The sequence below is a fragment of the Panthera uncia genome, chromosome D2 (genome assembly GCF_023721935.1).
Source record: "Panthera uncia isolate 11264 chromosome D2, Puncia_PCG_1.0, whole genome shotgun sequence".
In the NCBI taxonomy this organism is placed as follows: domain Eukaryota; kingdom Metazoa; phylum Chordata; class Mammalia; order Carnivora; family Felidae; genus Panthera; species Panthera uncia.
The window spans coordinates 9195330-9211118 of NC_064818.1; the positions used below are offsets into that span (position 1 = coordinate 9195330).

The 15789-nt window shown below is 39.7% G+C and overlaps 1 protein-coding gene and 1 long non-coding RNA gene across 2 annotated transcripts in view; one reads left to right on the top strand and one right to left on the bottom strand.

The window, feature by feature from the left end:
* The window catches only part of CHRM3 (cholinergic receptor muscarinic 3), a 522646-nt gene that overhangs the window by 479619 nt on the left and 27238 nt on the right, over nt 1-15789 (bottom strand). The gene's annotated exons all lie outside the window — the stretch shown is intronic.
* LOC125933226 (uncharacterized) lies at nt 1662-10545 on the top strand. The gene is made up of 4 exons (XR_007460895.1): nt 1662-2011; nt 2333-2404; nt 7115-7215; nt 10152-10545. It is a non-coding gene; the product is annotated as an uncharacterized LOC125933226 (long non-coding RNA).

The following is a 15789-nucleotide window of genomic DNA, read 5'->3' on the forward strand; positions in this document are numbered from 1 at the left end:
GGAAGCACAGCTCGGTTTACTGGGAGGAGAACAGGCTCGAGTCGTGCAGTCCTTGCCCCAGAATGCTGGGGACCGACTATACATCGAGACCTCCGACTTCCATGTGGCTTGTGTCCTCAATCTCTCCAGGTTAGAAATGCCCTGACCCGCCAAGCTATTTGAAATTAATGTGTTTCCAAACTGTTGGGCAATGTCAAAAAAACAAAAAACAAAAAACAACAACAAAACTCCTCCTAACCAACCTCCCTGCCTTTCAGAATACTAAGCTAAAATAGCCAAGAATTCTCTTTCTTTCTTATATGCCCATGAGCATACACATAACACGTGCATACACAGATTCATTTTTTAAAAATTTGTCAAATATTATTATTTACGGTATCTTTCGAAATTATTTTTTAAAAATACCACATATCTAAGGGCTCCTGGCTGGCTCACTCGGTAGAGCATGTGACTCGATCTTGGGGTTGTGAGTTTGAGCCCCATGCTCTCGAGTAAAGAGATTACTTAAAAATAAAATCGTTAAAAATATACCACATCTCGTTAATTCTCAACAGAGAAGTGTGATCTTCTGAACCATGCCTTGCATAAAGCCCTCTGCAGTGCAAACTATCACAGGATGGAAATGTTGAAAAATAAAGGCATAAAATGCTTTTTAGGAGAATCAAAGGTCCATCTGAGCTCAAAATTAAATCTCCGTAGTCTACAAACATGGTGGAATTCATTACTTCTAAACATTATCTGTCAAACATGGAAAGCACTGAACACATTTTTTACAGTATGGACACTTACTAAAAATAAATAAGAAACTTCTAAATGCCTAGCCTACCTTAGGTATTAATTGGTAGGAAAGTTGCAGATACATTCATTCACTTACTCACTATTTCTTTGGGATAATACCAAGTGGTGATCACACCAATAATAGTGAGAAAAACTTTTATTGCACCCTTAAAAGCACTGAGCATTATTAACTAGTATTTTTATTTCTAAAAAATTAATTGGGCAACCGTTCATATAATTTTTGCTACTCCCAGTTTTATGAAACATTTAGCATTTATTAACAGGAAAGAAATGGGAACAATACTGTCTTCCACAGGCAGTAGAGTCCTATAATGAAGTCCTAAAGCAACAAAGAGCATGAAAGAAAACAAAACAAAACAAAGCAAACAAACACTAAGAAATTTGCTTCCCTTTCCACAGACTGATAGATGGCAATCTCAAATTCCCAACCAAAATACCCATTATTGTTTCCTTTCAAAGCGATTCCAATCCCATAATTTAATCTGTGTATCCTTCCATCCTCCCTTCTTTCTCTGTTCTCTTTCCTTCTCTTCCAATACCAGGCAAATATTATACGCTAGAATCGAAATCCGTATGTGCAGCGATTTCTGTTTTGTTCACTGATGTGTTACAAGCACTTAGCGCCTAGCATATAGTAGGTGTTCAGTAAGTATCTGTTGCATTGAACTGGATATGCTGGGACAAGAGCAGTAAATCAGACCCAGTTCCTGCTCTCAAGGAAGTCACTCTATAGCTGAGGAAACAGACAAGAAGATCATATAAACCATGTGTTACATGGTAAATTATAGCAGGCACTGCGCAAAACGTTCTTGGAATGCAGAAGGGCATTCTATTTCTATATAGTAATTCTATTTCTATATAGATGGAGTAGTCCTATGAAATATCCAAGTGAAGATGATGTTTATCTTAAGTTAGGAGACAGAAGCAGGAATTAGCTACACAAACAAGGCAGGAAAGGGCCTTCCAGGTAGAAGAAATAGGGCACATAAAGGAATGAATTATGAGATCACAGGGCACTGCCTGCCCAACTAAGGAGAGGCTTGTGTAGAGGTAAGAGAAGTAAAGTTATCAGGCGTCAAGGCTCAAGTGTAACTCATGGAAACCACCGAAGAATTTCAAACAAAGAAGCAATTTGATCAGATTGTGATCTTCGAAAGCCAGTTTTGAGGGTGGGGAGGAGGAAATGTGCGAAGACTGAAGGGCTAACGTCTAAGTGAGGATGAAGGGGATGAAGGAGGGGACAGAGACGGATAAATAATTGTTGAATTAATAGAAAGACCAAGAATCCTATCCTAAGAAGCCCCAGTATTGGAAAATAAAAGAGCCTATAAACTTGGCTGAGAAAGTGATAATCGAATATTAACAGACTTACTATCTTTGGGTAGGAAAATGCATTTGACTGAATTTGACAGTTTCTCTTCAGTTCTGAAGTACCAGAGAAGACTGAATCTTCTCTCTAGATTATTAAATAATACCATGCTTGGTTTTCATACATTCTATTTTCAAACATATCTTGTTGTTTATCACATCACAGTTTTCACAGGATGAACATCAAAATCAACTTTTCAAAGGAAACAGCGCAGACGTCCCAGCACAGCACTTACAGGTGACGTACCGTGGGGTCAGCATAAGTAATCCCCAATTAGTCCACTTGTGCAAAGACAGCTGTCCCCACAGTCTACCTACAGAGCATCTTCCCCACTCACTCTTCATATAGCAAACAGCAGCCACACAGCAGCAGCTCATTAGGTAAGATTAAACAAAAGTGAAACCCAGGTGACTAAGGAGGAGGATTAATATATTTCGATATAAATACAGAGTCTGAATGTCATGTCAAATTATATGTGCACAGAGCAGCTAATGGAATGCCCCTGAGACGTTACCACCCAATAAAAGATGCTCCCAGGAATCTCCCAGGAGGTAACAAAACTGCTTATGAAAACTGAGTAGGTAATCGCCAAACAGACACTTCCAGATGGGATTTTGAATTGGAACATGTTGTTTATCTGTCTCCCCTCCCCCCCTTGACAGTCAACCTCTATAAGCCATCTTGGGGTGGCACATTCCCCATGCACAACTCCTGTGATAGCCACATTCTTCAAGGATGAGGGAGATGGTTACAGAGAAGGAGTGTCGAGGGTTACAGAGAAACGTGTGCTCTCCCTTACAGCGGGGGCTTGCTGGATTTTTATAACTGCTCACAGTACAGTTTTTAGCACTCTAGCAGACTGACCCAAAGCAGCGACTTCCTGACTCTTGGGGGAAAGTCTCTAGACCCAGTAAAATAAAAATGGAAGTCGTTCAGGACTAGAGTCCCATCTCAAAAATCCCTAAAATGGAGGGAGGGGGGGTCTCTTGTTGGCAAAGTTTCTTCAAAGGATGCCAAACAGTGTTCTCTATCTCTCTGTATCTCTCACAGTACTTACTAAGCACTAAATAAATGAAATGAATCACTCAAGTGGTAACCAACACTATCCTTGACTGTAAATTACAGAGCGTGGCAAAGGCAGGGAACTTCAGGCAATTTACACTGACAGTCAGTCTTCTCTTCAAAAGCCAGGGCCTGACCTTGAACTCTGTCTGGGTTTATTTTGCTCCAACCTAAGTCCACATGTAGTAACTTTGAGGGATAATATTTATTTCCCTGTTGGTAAAGAGACTATTGTGTCATGCAGATCCACTGAACCTTGTTAATTTCATTATTTGGCATGCCCGGTTATAACCTCAGGCATTTTAATTGCTATTTTATAGCCCTTAAAAATCCTTTTCCTGAAAATGAAAATCAGTGAAGCAGATTTGATAATCTGTGGAGGGTTGATAGCACAAAAAACTGTTGTGTGATCCTTATGTTCCTTATAAATTTATTTCACAGGGAAAATTAACTAGGTTGCATAGATTTATTATGTAAATTAATCTTTCTCCTTCTGTATCCCAGAGCATTTTATAGGCATAGTAGGTACCTATCAATATGTCATGCACCAGTGAATAAATGAGTTAATTTCATTAGATTTTTCAATATGGGAGGATTATGAAGGTCACATTCTATCATTCATAGTGAAAGTCTGGCACAGTAGTACAATGTGTGGTTCAGAGGGATTGGTTTAAAAGCAGTTTCGGGGGCAGCTGGCTGGCTCAATCAGTAGAACATATGACTCTTGATCTTGGGGTCATGGGTTCAACAAGTCCCATGTTGGGTGTAGAGATTACAAATAAATGGGGATTACAATAAATAAATAAATAAATAAATAAATAAATAAATAAATAAAACAAAGAAACAAGAAGCTCTAAGGTCAACTAAAGTTAACAGATGTTATGATTTTCAATATGTTGAAAATACTTTTCTATTATTCACTTAATATTAGAAGTAACAAAGATATTCTTAGCTGTTATCTTTCTCTCAGGCTCTGAAAACTCTTATATTACAAAAAAATCTACTTATAGAGAAATCAATATACCAGGCAACGTGTCAAGCAAAAAAAAATGTTAACAGAAAACCAAAACAGCAAACAGTAAAACTCCTATCAGCCATTTGATATATGTATTTGGGGAAGAGTGTGTGTGTGTGTGTGTGTGTGTGTGTACATGTTTACCTGTGTGTATGTTTATATCTGGGGGATTAAAAAACAGTATGATTTTAGGTATGAAAATTGTGTCCTGTTTTTTTTTTTCTTTCTTTAAGTAGACTCCATGCCCAGCACAGAGCCCAACACAGGGCTTGAACTCATGACCCTGAGATCAAGACCTGAGCTGAGATCAAGAGTCTGACACTTAACCAACGGAACCACCCAGACGCCCCTAAAAATTATTATTTTTTTAATTGAATCTACTCTCTACATCATGTCATCAGGGAAATGTAAATTCAAACAATAATGAGATATCTACCATCACATACTGATTATAATGGGCAAAACCCAGTACAATGACAACACCAAATGCTGACAAAGGTGTGGAGCGATAGGGACTCTTGTTCACGGCCGGTGCAAACACAATATGGTGCAGCCGCTTGGAAAGACAGCTTGGTGGTTTCTTACAAAATGAAGGATACTCTTCCCTCTTACCCACCTCCATGGGATTTTCCCAAAAGAGCTAAAAATTTATTTCCTCACGAAGATGTGGATGTTTATAACAGCTTTGGTCATAATTGTCAAAATCTGGAAGCAACCAAGTTGTCCTTCAGTAGCTGAATGAATCAGTGAGCTGTGGTCCATCCAGACATGGAATATTATTCAACAATAAAAATAAATGAGTTATTAGAGCACGAAACGACATGGGAGAAACTTAAATGCATATTATTAAGTGAAAGAAGTCAACCTGAAGTGGATAAGTACTATACGATTCCATCTCTAGGACATTCTAGAAAAGGCAAAATCATGGAGAGAGTAAAAAGACCAGTGGTTTCCAGGAGTTGGGGGCATGACAAGGGGTGAATGGATAGAGCACATAGGGTATGATACTATAACGATGGATACATGTAATCTTTATTTGTCCAAATACATACAATACACAGTAAACACCAAGAGTGAACCATAATATAAACTATGGACTGGGTGTTAATGATGTGTCAATGTCACATCAGCTATAACAAATGTACCCCCCTCTGGTGGGTCCATGTTGATCATGGGGGAGATTATGCATATTTGGGGGCAAGGGGATATATGGGAAATCTCTGATCTTTCTCCCCACTTTTGCTGTTAACTTACAACTGCTCTAAAAAAAAGTCTTAATTTTAAAACATTGAGTCTCCCATGTTTAATGCTTAGCCAGTTATCGATAGTAATATTTTCCAAAAATTCAGCTAAACATGGTTTTCTTCTGATTATTTTGGCCAATGAGTGGAAAAAAATCCAGCAGTCACATGAAAATCATACCTGCTGATTTATAAACATTGAACTCATCTTAAACAGATGCATTTAGGGGTAGTTTGTGAGAGTCTGTGAAACTTATATGTATTTTAGGCATTTATTTACTTAATTTAGAATCAAAAGTGAAAAGTTAAAAGATGTGTTAAGTTATGGGTTTTACTTATTTTTATAAAGTGCAAAATATTTACAGGACTGTCTGGGTGTTTATCTTGATCAAGTGGTTTTATACCATTTGAGCACATGTTTTATTTAATTGCAATGAAAGGTTTAATAGGTTAAGAAGTATGAAGAAGGCAGAACCCATGTGTAGGTAGTTCGGGAAAACATAAAGGAATTACCATTGAGATGTTACAGGAGAAAAACTCATGATAATGAAGATGAACAGAAAATAGTGACAGAAGGGGAAAAATAATTAAATGCAAAGAGAAGAAAAATGCAATCAGACTAGCCAGATAAAAACACCAGATATGAAAAAATCAACACATTGTCAGAAGTGTAAAAGAGCAAAGCACAGAAAATATGTGCCATCCACTTGAGTTCTGCAGTGTAAAATCACAGGGCAAGAGTGAAACACATTAAGTAAGCATTGGTATATAACAATCACATCCTAGTTTTATAGCATATGTTACACTGGGTATGAGCAGGTCACAGCTAGCCTTTTGATCTAGTTTGAAGCACTGCAGCAGATGGTAATTGGACTGAAATAAATCACAGATAATGACTTAAGAGTCACGTATTAAAACCTGGGGCACCTGGCTGGCTCAGTTGATTAAGCATCCAACTTCGGCTCAGGTCATGATCTCACAGCTCCTGAGTTCAAGTCCCGCATTGGGCTCTATGCTGACAGCTCATAGCCTGAAACTTGCTTCAGATTCTTTGTCTCCCTCTCTCTGACTCTTCCATGCTCATTCTCTCTCTCTCTCTCTCTCTCTCTCTCTCTCTCTCTCTCTCTTTCTCTCTCTCAAAAATAAATAAACATTAAAAAAAAAGAATCATATATTAAAATTTACTCACTAGATTTAATCCAGTTTATCTGTCCTTGCGTTCAGGGATGAAGGGTTTCAAGTCCTTTTGTTAACTTCCCTCTTACACAGAGCTACCACCGTTAAGCATTCTGCAGGCCTACACACACAAACCACTAGGTTTTACTTAGTTTAGGGAGTTGTTAGGTATTAGAGATACTGAAAATTTATTCATTCAAAGGCAAACTTAAGAAATAGTAATATCAACGTGCCTTAAATTGCATCAAGATCCATAACAATGTTTCTGCTCTTGGACCTAGTAATTTGATTTCAGAAAATCCAAAAAAAAAATTCCTAACAACCCAAAACTCAGTGGGTAAAGTTCTGGGTTCAAAAACCTCATTATAATATATATTTGTAAGAGTGAAAAACGTGAAAAAAAAAACCCAGTAACAGGACAACTAAGAATACCATCTTGTATCTTTCAAACAGGCTATTTTTCTGCCACTAAAAATGACGACTAGAAATGAGGTGGAGAATCCCCACTATATAAAGCTGACCCAGGAAGCAGTTAATCCATAACTGTGTATACAGTAAGTAGAAAAAGGACGTAACACAACAATCTAGAAAGAAATTTCTCAAAGTGATAAATATGGTTATGTTGGCATGTTAAAAACTGCTGTTGTAGTTGTGCTGTTAACAGATTTATATTTTGTAACAGGAAAAATAAACTTAAAACAAATAGTGAAAATGTTACTTTGGCTAATCCTTTGGTGAGATGTCGAACAATACAAAATGAGGACTTTTCCTCTACCGAGTATTCTTATGACTAAATCTGGTAGCATCTCTCCAAGTTTTCCTTTGCTCCATTCAACATACATTTATGGAACGTTTGCTCTGTATTGTGCTGTTCCCTATATGCATTTCACTCACACCTCCAAGGGCCAGTCTCCTGACATTTCATACTAAATACAAGGACTTTTGCCTTTCTTCTTTAACGTGTTCTATGTAACGATTTCTGACTCCCTGTCAATTCACAACCAGGTCATATTTTGTATTCTGAAATACCACTGCAGACTGTGCCAAAGACAAGAACTACTAATCACTTGTGCGAAATAGTCTACTGCCATTTCTGAAATGGAAAACACTGTGTCTGCCACTCCAGGACGCGTGTCAGACTCCAGGGGGTTTCGGAAAGCGGCAGGCCCCTCCTCTCTTGCTGCTGGCAGTAACCACTGCCTTCCTTTCTTGCACAGCATCCTGGTGCACCAAAGTTAATCATTACCCATCTTCCCTCACGCATCTTTCAGAGCGTATGCTTGGAGAGACAGGGGCACAGGTGGCACAGGTACAGTCCCACTCTTAAGGGACTCTCCATCCTCTTCATGTCTGATGCAAGAACCATGGTGCCGAATTTTACAAATATGTTCCTGTGGCCGCCACCAATTTCATAACCTCGTTTGTGCACATCACAATGTGAAGTCACAAGAGTCACCAAGGACCCTCAGTGACTAATTTGGTGGACACTCTCTGGAGTTTTGTTATTAGATTTTTCTCCTGTATATGACAGTGTTGATGGTTTCCTCCTCCTTGCAACGTTCTCCTTCCTTCCAGCAAAACCACCCCACCCGTCCCCTTCGGTTTCCATCTAGCCCTTGATGCCCTTACTCAGGCTCCTCCTCCTTACCTGTCTTTTCATGTTGGTGCTTCTCAAGGCTCTGTCTTGCCCCAGCCTCTTCAGATGACCTCACCTGTTGTCTTCCACTCACCATTCCAAGTCCACAATCTCATTATACCTTTCCCTATCCTGCTCTGTGCCCAAGGAAGATGACCTCTAAAGAGCCTCAAAGCATTTCCTTGCCCTTTGGTTTCACTGTGGATTTGGCCAATGGAAGACCAGAGGTCAGAGAGTGGGAAGGGAGAGAGGTCATAATATGTATTCCCCAGCCTGTTGTCCTGCTGGGCCAAGTCTGGCAAGGGCCAAATTCCTCTACTGAAGGCTATAAATACTATTAGGCATTTCTCTCCTACAGCCATATCTACAGCTTTCGCTTCTACTTGTCCATGTTCTGGTAAGTGCTCCTTCCCTCTGGCTCTCCAGACCTAATGTGGACAATGGCTCTATTCTGTTGCTGGTCCCAGTGTGTTTTATCAATCCAGTTGGCTTCCTTAAGCCTTCCCATAACCTCCATGAACCATCTTATCATTGAATTCCCCTTAATTACCCCATTTGCACATGACCTCTGTTTCTTGTTGGGATCTTGACTAATACCCCATCTTATTCTCATTCAGCTTTGACTGCCGCCACAGGGCAATGACTTTAAATCACTATCACCCATCTCTTTCCAATTTCCAAGTATATAGTTCAAAGCACCTTCCAGGTATTCTAAAATAACTTCAGATTAACACACCCTAAATTAAATCCATCTCCTTCAAGGATCTCTGCCTGCCCTACCCACATCTCCCTTCAAGCCATTGCTCTCCCTGTAATTCTCATTTTGGGGACAGACAACCATCCACCTACCTGCATAATCTGGAAAACTGGCAATTATCTCATTCTCTCTGGCCTTTTATCAAGTATTTTTCGTTGTATCTCCTACGTAGTTCTTAAGTCTCTTACTTCTCTGCAACTGCATGGCTTCCACTTCAGTTCAGATTCCATCCTCAATATATTGTACAGGAATCCCTGCCGTCTCTCACCAACTAGGTTGGGATCAATTTGAGGAAAAAGACCCTCGTTTGCTAGAGTCTCCAGTAAATAAATGCATTGCTTGAGTGAGTGAATGAGTGAGGTGCAAACTGAACATGAGAATAACAAAATTTCGCTTTTCCCATAGGCCTTAGAAATAGTCCCGAACCATTTCAATCTGTATGTGCCCGTGCGTGCTCACACACACACGCACACACAGCACACATGTGTTTCAGAATTAATGCAATCCATGAATCATAATTTTTTTCTTTTTTTTTTTTTGTGTGTGTGCGTTTTGGATTCAAAGCAGTGGTGTGCTAGAAAGTAATTCACAATCAGCTTTCTGAGGGAAAAGGCCAAAGCTCTGATCTGTAGCACTTGCAGTTTCCGTGCTGACAATACGGCCATCACTGCCAATTTCAAGCTACCAAGGCAACATCAGTAAATAGGAGCCAGCAGACAGGGCTCTCCTGAGCTGGAACGAGCTGGTCTAGCATACACTGAGAGGCACGTCTGACACAGGGAAGGTTAGATTCCCCAACTCATCAGAGATTTCCGAAAGAACACAATTGCATGGAATGGAGTGTTTGAAGATTCTACGTGAACAATCATGTGGATTAACAGTCACTTGCCAGGGAAATAATAAAAATAACACATACGGTTAGGGATATCATCAGAATCTGATCATCATTTGACCAGATTTAAATGATCATCATTCAAATTAAACAAAATTTAATTTCGTTTCATGGAAAACTCCCCTCCTTTGTTTTCTTCAGTTTATTTTAACTTGATCGAATAAGCATTTACCACGTGCCTGTATTTTGTGGGTCTCTGTTCCAGTGGGAGGAACCAAATCTGAAAAAACAGCACTCTGTCCACACTACTGATCAAGGAGAATGCCTTACTGCTTGAGAGCTGCGATGTTTCTACCCGGTGGAAAGATGAGTAAAAGCTGCTATTTCTAACTGGGAAGACCCACAAAGTGGTCTCGGGAGAACAGGCTTGAGTTGCACTTGGGTAAGAAAAATTACAATAAACTGAGAGACAGAGCAAAGGGAGACTGAGGTTAGCAAGGGTACATGGTTTTGTTTGTGGCACACACAGTGGGCACACAATAAGTATTTACTGAGTGAATGGATGAATATGTAAACGACTCACCTAATAAAAGATTGAGGGAATGAAGGAAAGGTAAAGGCAGAGATGTGACAGGTCATTTGGTTTGGGTTTGACCCATTGGACCTAAGGTTTCAGCTTGCAGCACCTGTCCCAGTATTACCTATTCAACCTTAATTCCTGTTACTCCTAGATCACTTGTAGTGACGTTACTAATCCCTCCTTATCCCAAGGTACATCTATCCTAAGTGCGGTCTCCATCAGAAGCACTCGTGGCCAAGCCTCCGAGGGAGTGCAACAGCCCTCCAGGCCCTCAACCAGAATCCACTCTGGCCCTTCCCCACAGTATCACCCAGGCCGCAGGCAGAGTCAGCTCTTCGAAATGCCAAAGTGAAAGTCTGATGATTTCTGCCATTCCTTCACTGCTCACGCAAGATTAAGACTTCTCAGTGGTTTGGGCTGTTCTTACAACAAAGTCAAAGCTCCTTAATGTGGCTCACAACGTCTATCTGATCTGGTCCCCACTGCCTTCTTCAGGCCAACACCTTCCCCCTGCCACCGACCCCCTTGTACCGGCCCACAGCCTTCTTTCAGACCATGATGTTGTGTATGCAACACTCCTCTTCGTAGGAGTCCTCTCCCTTCCTCCTGTCACCACACTGCACCTAACACTCTGTCCTCTGCGACTAGGTCAGACGCTTAGAGCTCCATGTACCTTTCCTTTGCGGAATTCATCCCAGCTACAAATGTCTACTTACTGTCATGACTGTTTGATTAATGCCCATCTCTCCCACTAGTCTGTATGTTCCACAGGGAGAAGCTGTATCTGCTTTTACTCAGGGGCTTGGCACCAAAAAGCTGCTTAATAGATGTTTGTTGAATGAATGAATGAAATGGCATGCTCATTTCAATCTCCGCATCTTTAAAGATTGTTCCCATTCTTCTCTTTTTTTATTTTTTTGATGTTTATTTTGATGTTTATTTAATGTTTATTTATTTATTTAATGTTTATTTAGTTGCAGAGCATGAGCGGGAAAGGGGTAGAGAGAGGAGACACAGAATCCAAAGCAGGCTCCAGGCTCCCCCAAGCTGTCAGCACAGAGCCTGACTTGGGGCTTGAACCGCGAGATCGTGACCTGAGCAAAGTCGTATGTTTAACCAACTGAGGCACCCAGGCGCCCCAAGATTGTTCCCCTTCCTGAAGAGACTTCACCCATCCCCACCACCATGAACAAAATCCCGCCATGAACAAAAATCGAGTATTTCCTTCATGCCCAGCTCAAACCTGTTATTTAATTCAACAAATATTCATTAATGAATTCTCATGTTCTGAGTCCTGTGTTACAAGGACACAGACTATGTGGTTACACGAGATCTTATCAGCTCCCCCGAGGAATGCCTATTCTACCCAGCAGGATCCCCCACCAATTGTCAGACTATGTGTAAGTGCACTAATATAGGTGTGGTTGAAATCTGTGGATACATGGTGGAGAAATAGGTCGACAGTCTCTGGATATTCAATATGGTTTCACAAAGAAAGAGGCATTGGGTCTGAAGTTACAAAGCTTTCTTCTTGAATGTTTTTCTATTTCTTAGGGGAAAAAATCACAATAATATATGTAATTTTTAAACCTACTACTTACAGGGGTGCCTGGGTGGCTCAGTCGGTTGGGCGGCCGACTACAGCTCAGGTCGTGATCTCACGGTCTATGAGTTCGAGCCCCACATCGGGCTCTGTCCTGAGTGCTCAGAGCCTAGAGCCTGCTTCCAATTCTATGTCTCCCTCTCTCTCTGCCCCTTCCCTGCTTGCTCTCTGTCTCTCTGTCTCTCTCTCAAAAATAATAAACAATAAAAAAAAAAAATTTAAACCTACTACTTACTGGGTTTCTGCCCTGTGCCAGTCACTCTGATTGAGGCTTTTTATAAATTTACCAATTTAATCCTACTTTATAATCTTTTCGGACTCTACCTTTTAGTAACACTGGTCTACAATAAAAGTCCACTCAAGTATACATTGAATAATTGTTAAATAGTTTTACTGAATGTCCTGGCTTCCCCAAATATGGCTCAAAAGCTGGGATCTGATACTGTGTTTCTTCCTCATTCTGACTCTACCCTCTTCTACCAGGATGCTACCCTAGACACAGGCTAAGTGGTTAATGGATACCTTCAGATGAGTGGAACCCAGGTGGTCTTTGAGCGTATGTGGCAAAGAGCTGCTATTCTAGTCAAAGTGTTCCATAAACAAGTTATCATAATCATGAGAGTTTTAACTTCTTGATTGCATATGATTTTCTTTTAAATGCAAAAATATGAGGATTAACAGTACACACCTGCCGTACCTATTTTTTTTTTTGACACGTGTCCTAAAAAGATCAAGAAACACTGAGGAAGAAATAAATTGGAATTTCAATCCATTTCCCAAGAGTTCCCTAGGTACAGGTGCCCTGCAGGTGACTAGCATGCTTTACTTCGCTTTGTCCTCCTACAGCCCTTTGAGAGCGATAGTGCTATCTCTGTGTCACAGATAAGAAAACCAAGGATCAAATGAAACTTACGCAACTCAGTGGAGATCAAACAGAACTGGCACCCACGCCTTCTTTTTAATTTTATTTTTAAAAGTAAGCTCTACACCCAACGTGGGGCTTGAACTCATGACTCTGAGATCAAGAGTTGCATGCTCTACTGACTGAGCCAGCCAGGCACCCCAACACCTTCTGATCTTGAGGCCTATCCTCTCCTATCATACTTACATTTCCTTAGATGCAAAGCTGTCCCATAATGACCTGTCCTACCTGATCCCTTGCCTTCCTGCATTAAATGGGTTTTATTCTTGGCAAAGTATTTCATAGACAACTTATTGTCATTACAAAACCTTTGTCTTCTCAATTGTTAAGGCAGTCTTTTATTTATTTTTAATTTTTCAAAGATGGTCTTTTAAAAATAAAAATGTGAAGCTTGCCATAATACAACTTCATTACGCACTCTTCCAATGTTTGTTCTAAAGAAACAAAGTAAACTAAAAAACAGCAGTAACGGCGACAGAGAAAGAAAGCAAACGATGATTTACTGACTTCCCAGAACCTCCCTACTTACATGCACCGGGCCAGGTCACTTTCTCAGGATTTGCACGGCCTAGAACACGAAGTTATTGAACACAGTCAAGCTTCAAACTTCAACAGAAGTCAGCAATGGGAAAAACACAGTCTATGTCCAAATCCTGTGATCCCAACACTTTCTTACGGTAGCATCATTGAAATCGTCACAGGCATTAAATAAAAACGTTTTATGAAATATAAGAGTAAGATAAACTCCCCTTTTCGGGCCATTATAGATAAGTGGCTTCTGGCCTCATTTATGATCTCTTGGCTAAAGGATCACACAGCCTTCATTCTCCTGGGATGTTATCTGTGTTATAACTTAACAATGGAGACAAGTCATGTACAGAGCAGAATACATCTACGTGCCTTACAATTGCTGCATTATGTGCGCTCCATGGTGTAATATGAATTATAACTTCCATTCTTCACAAGATAAAAAGAAATTTAAGCACATTTGTTAGTCCAATAAAAAAAAAAAACTATCTGGCATCAGTATGGTGTGGTTTGGCAATGAAGACCAGAGACTGTAAAACTAGCCTAATATAGACAAATGGAGAGATAAAGAGCACATTAGAGGTGAAGCATTCCACAGGGTGAGTTTCACACGGATGATTGGAATTTCTCAATAAAAGCATAAGAGCACTTAATATTTCCTGACCTATGTTTTGGAGGTCAGATCAAGAATGACTGGTTAATATATCTGGAGAGCAAAGAAATTCTTTTTATAATACCAAGTCACACACGTAAACGTATATAAAAGCAATATACAAATGCAAATTTTTAAGTTAACATTATTTACAGGGAATCTGAAAAGGGAGTTTAAGATTTAAAATGTAATTAAATGATAAATATTTATTAGCCAAAAGCTAAGCTTATACAATCAAATGCAAATCGATACCTCCCTCTGTCATTTTACTGTAATAAAAGGTCAGTACCCTCCAAATAAAAGACTAATAACATTGTGGTATTTCATACAAGGAAGTCAGAAAATAAAATGGACAAATGAGGCTACTAATTGTGACTAATCACACAATGTTTCCAAGAATTCTTTTTTTTTTTTTAATTGAGTAGGCTCCATACCCAACATGGGGCTCAAGAGTCACATTCTCTACCAACTGAGCCAGCCCAGGTGCTCCAGGAAGAATTCTTTCTAACAACCATTCTAAGGGCGCCTGGGTGGCTCAGTCTGTTGAGCGTCCAACTTCAGCTCAGGTCATGATCTCATGGTTTGTGGGTTTGAGCCCTGTGTCAGGCTCTGTGCTGACAGCTCAGAGCCTGGAGCCTGCTTCGGATTCTGTGTCTCCCTCTCTCTCTGCCCCTCCCCTGCTCATGCTCTGTCTCTCTCTCTCAAAAATAAATAAACATTAAAAAATTTAACACATGAATTCTTTTTAAAAAGTAGACTAACTTGTAGGAAATTAGACAAAGTTATCAAATGACAGAGCACCAGACCTATGGGTCAAATAAGAGAAGAAAAAACTATCTGCATCATGTTCCAATGTCCTAATATCACAGTAGGCTTATCAAAGTTTTATTTTCTTTCTTTCTTCAAAAACAAAGCTAATAAATACATCTAAACTTCAACCATTCACAGAAAACATACTAAACAGAAAAACTGGGGAAGCCAGCATAATTGTCCCAGAGGATTTATACTGAAATCAATACTATTTATCAGTCTTAAAAGATACAGAGTATTTTGAATAACCTTACTCAGAGTGAGGAAAAACCTCACTAAGATTTCTTATTATGAAACTCATTTTTAGACTAAAATTGAAATGTTCCTTAATTAAAGTGTATCAACATTATTAAATTTACAAAAACTTAATAAATATCCAGCTTGGTGGCTTTCAACTCTGCTATAAATCAGGATCCCCTGTGAAACTTTTAAAAACCTATTGAATCAAAATCTCTCAGGTAGATTCAGAATGCCTCAATTTCCTTAAAGCTTCATAAGAGCTTTGAGAATTGCAGTCTATGCTTTCATTCTCTGAATCAGGGGCACTTCGGTGGCTCAGTCAGTTAAGTGTACGGCCTCAGCTCGGGTCATAATTTCATGGTTTGTGTGTTCAAGCCCTGCATCAGGCTCTGTGCTGACAATGCAGAGCCTGCTTGGGTTTCTCTCTCTCTCCCTCTGTCTCTGCCCCTCCTCCACCCATGCTTTCTCTTTCAAGAATAAATAAATAAATCTTTAAACAAACAAATAAAATAAAAGTTTTCCGAATCAAGTGTTGTGCAATAAGATCACGAAGAATGATAGAATTTGA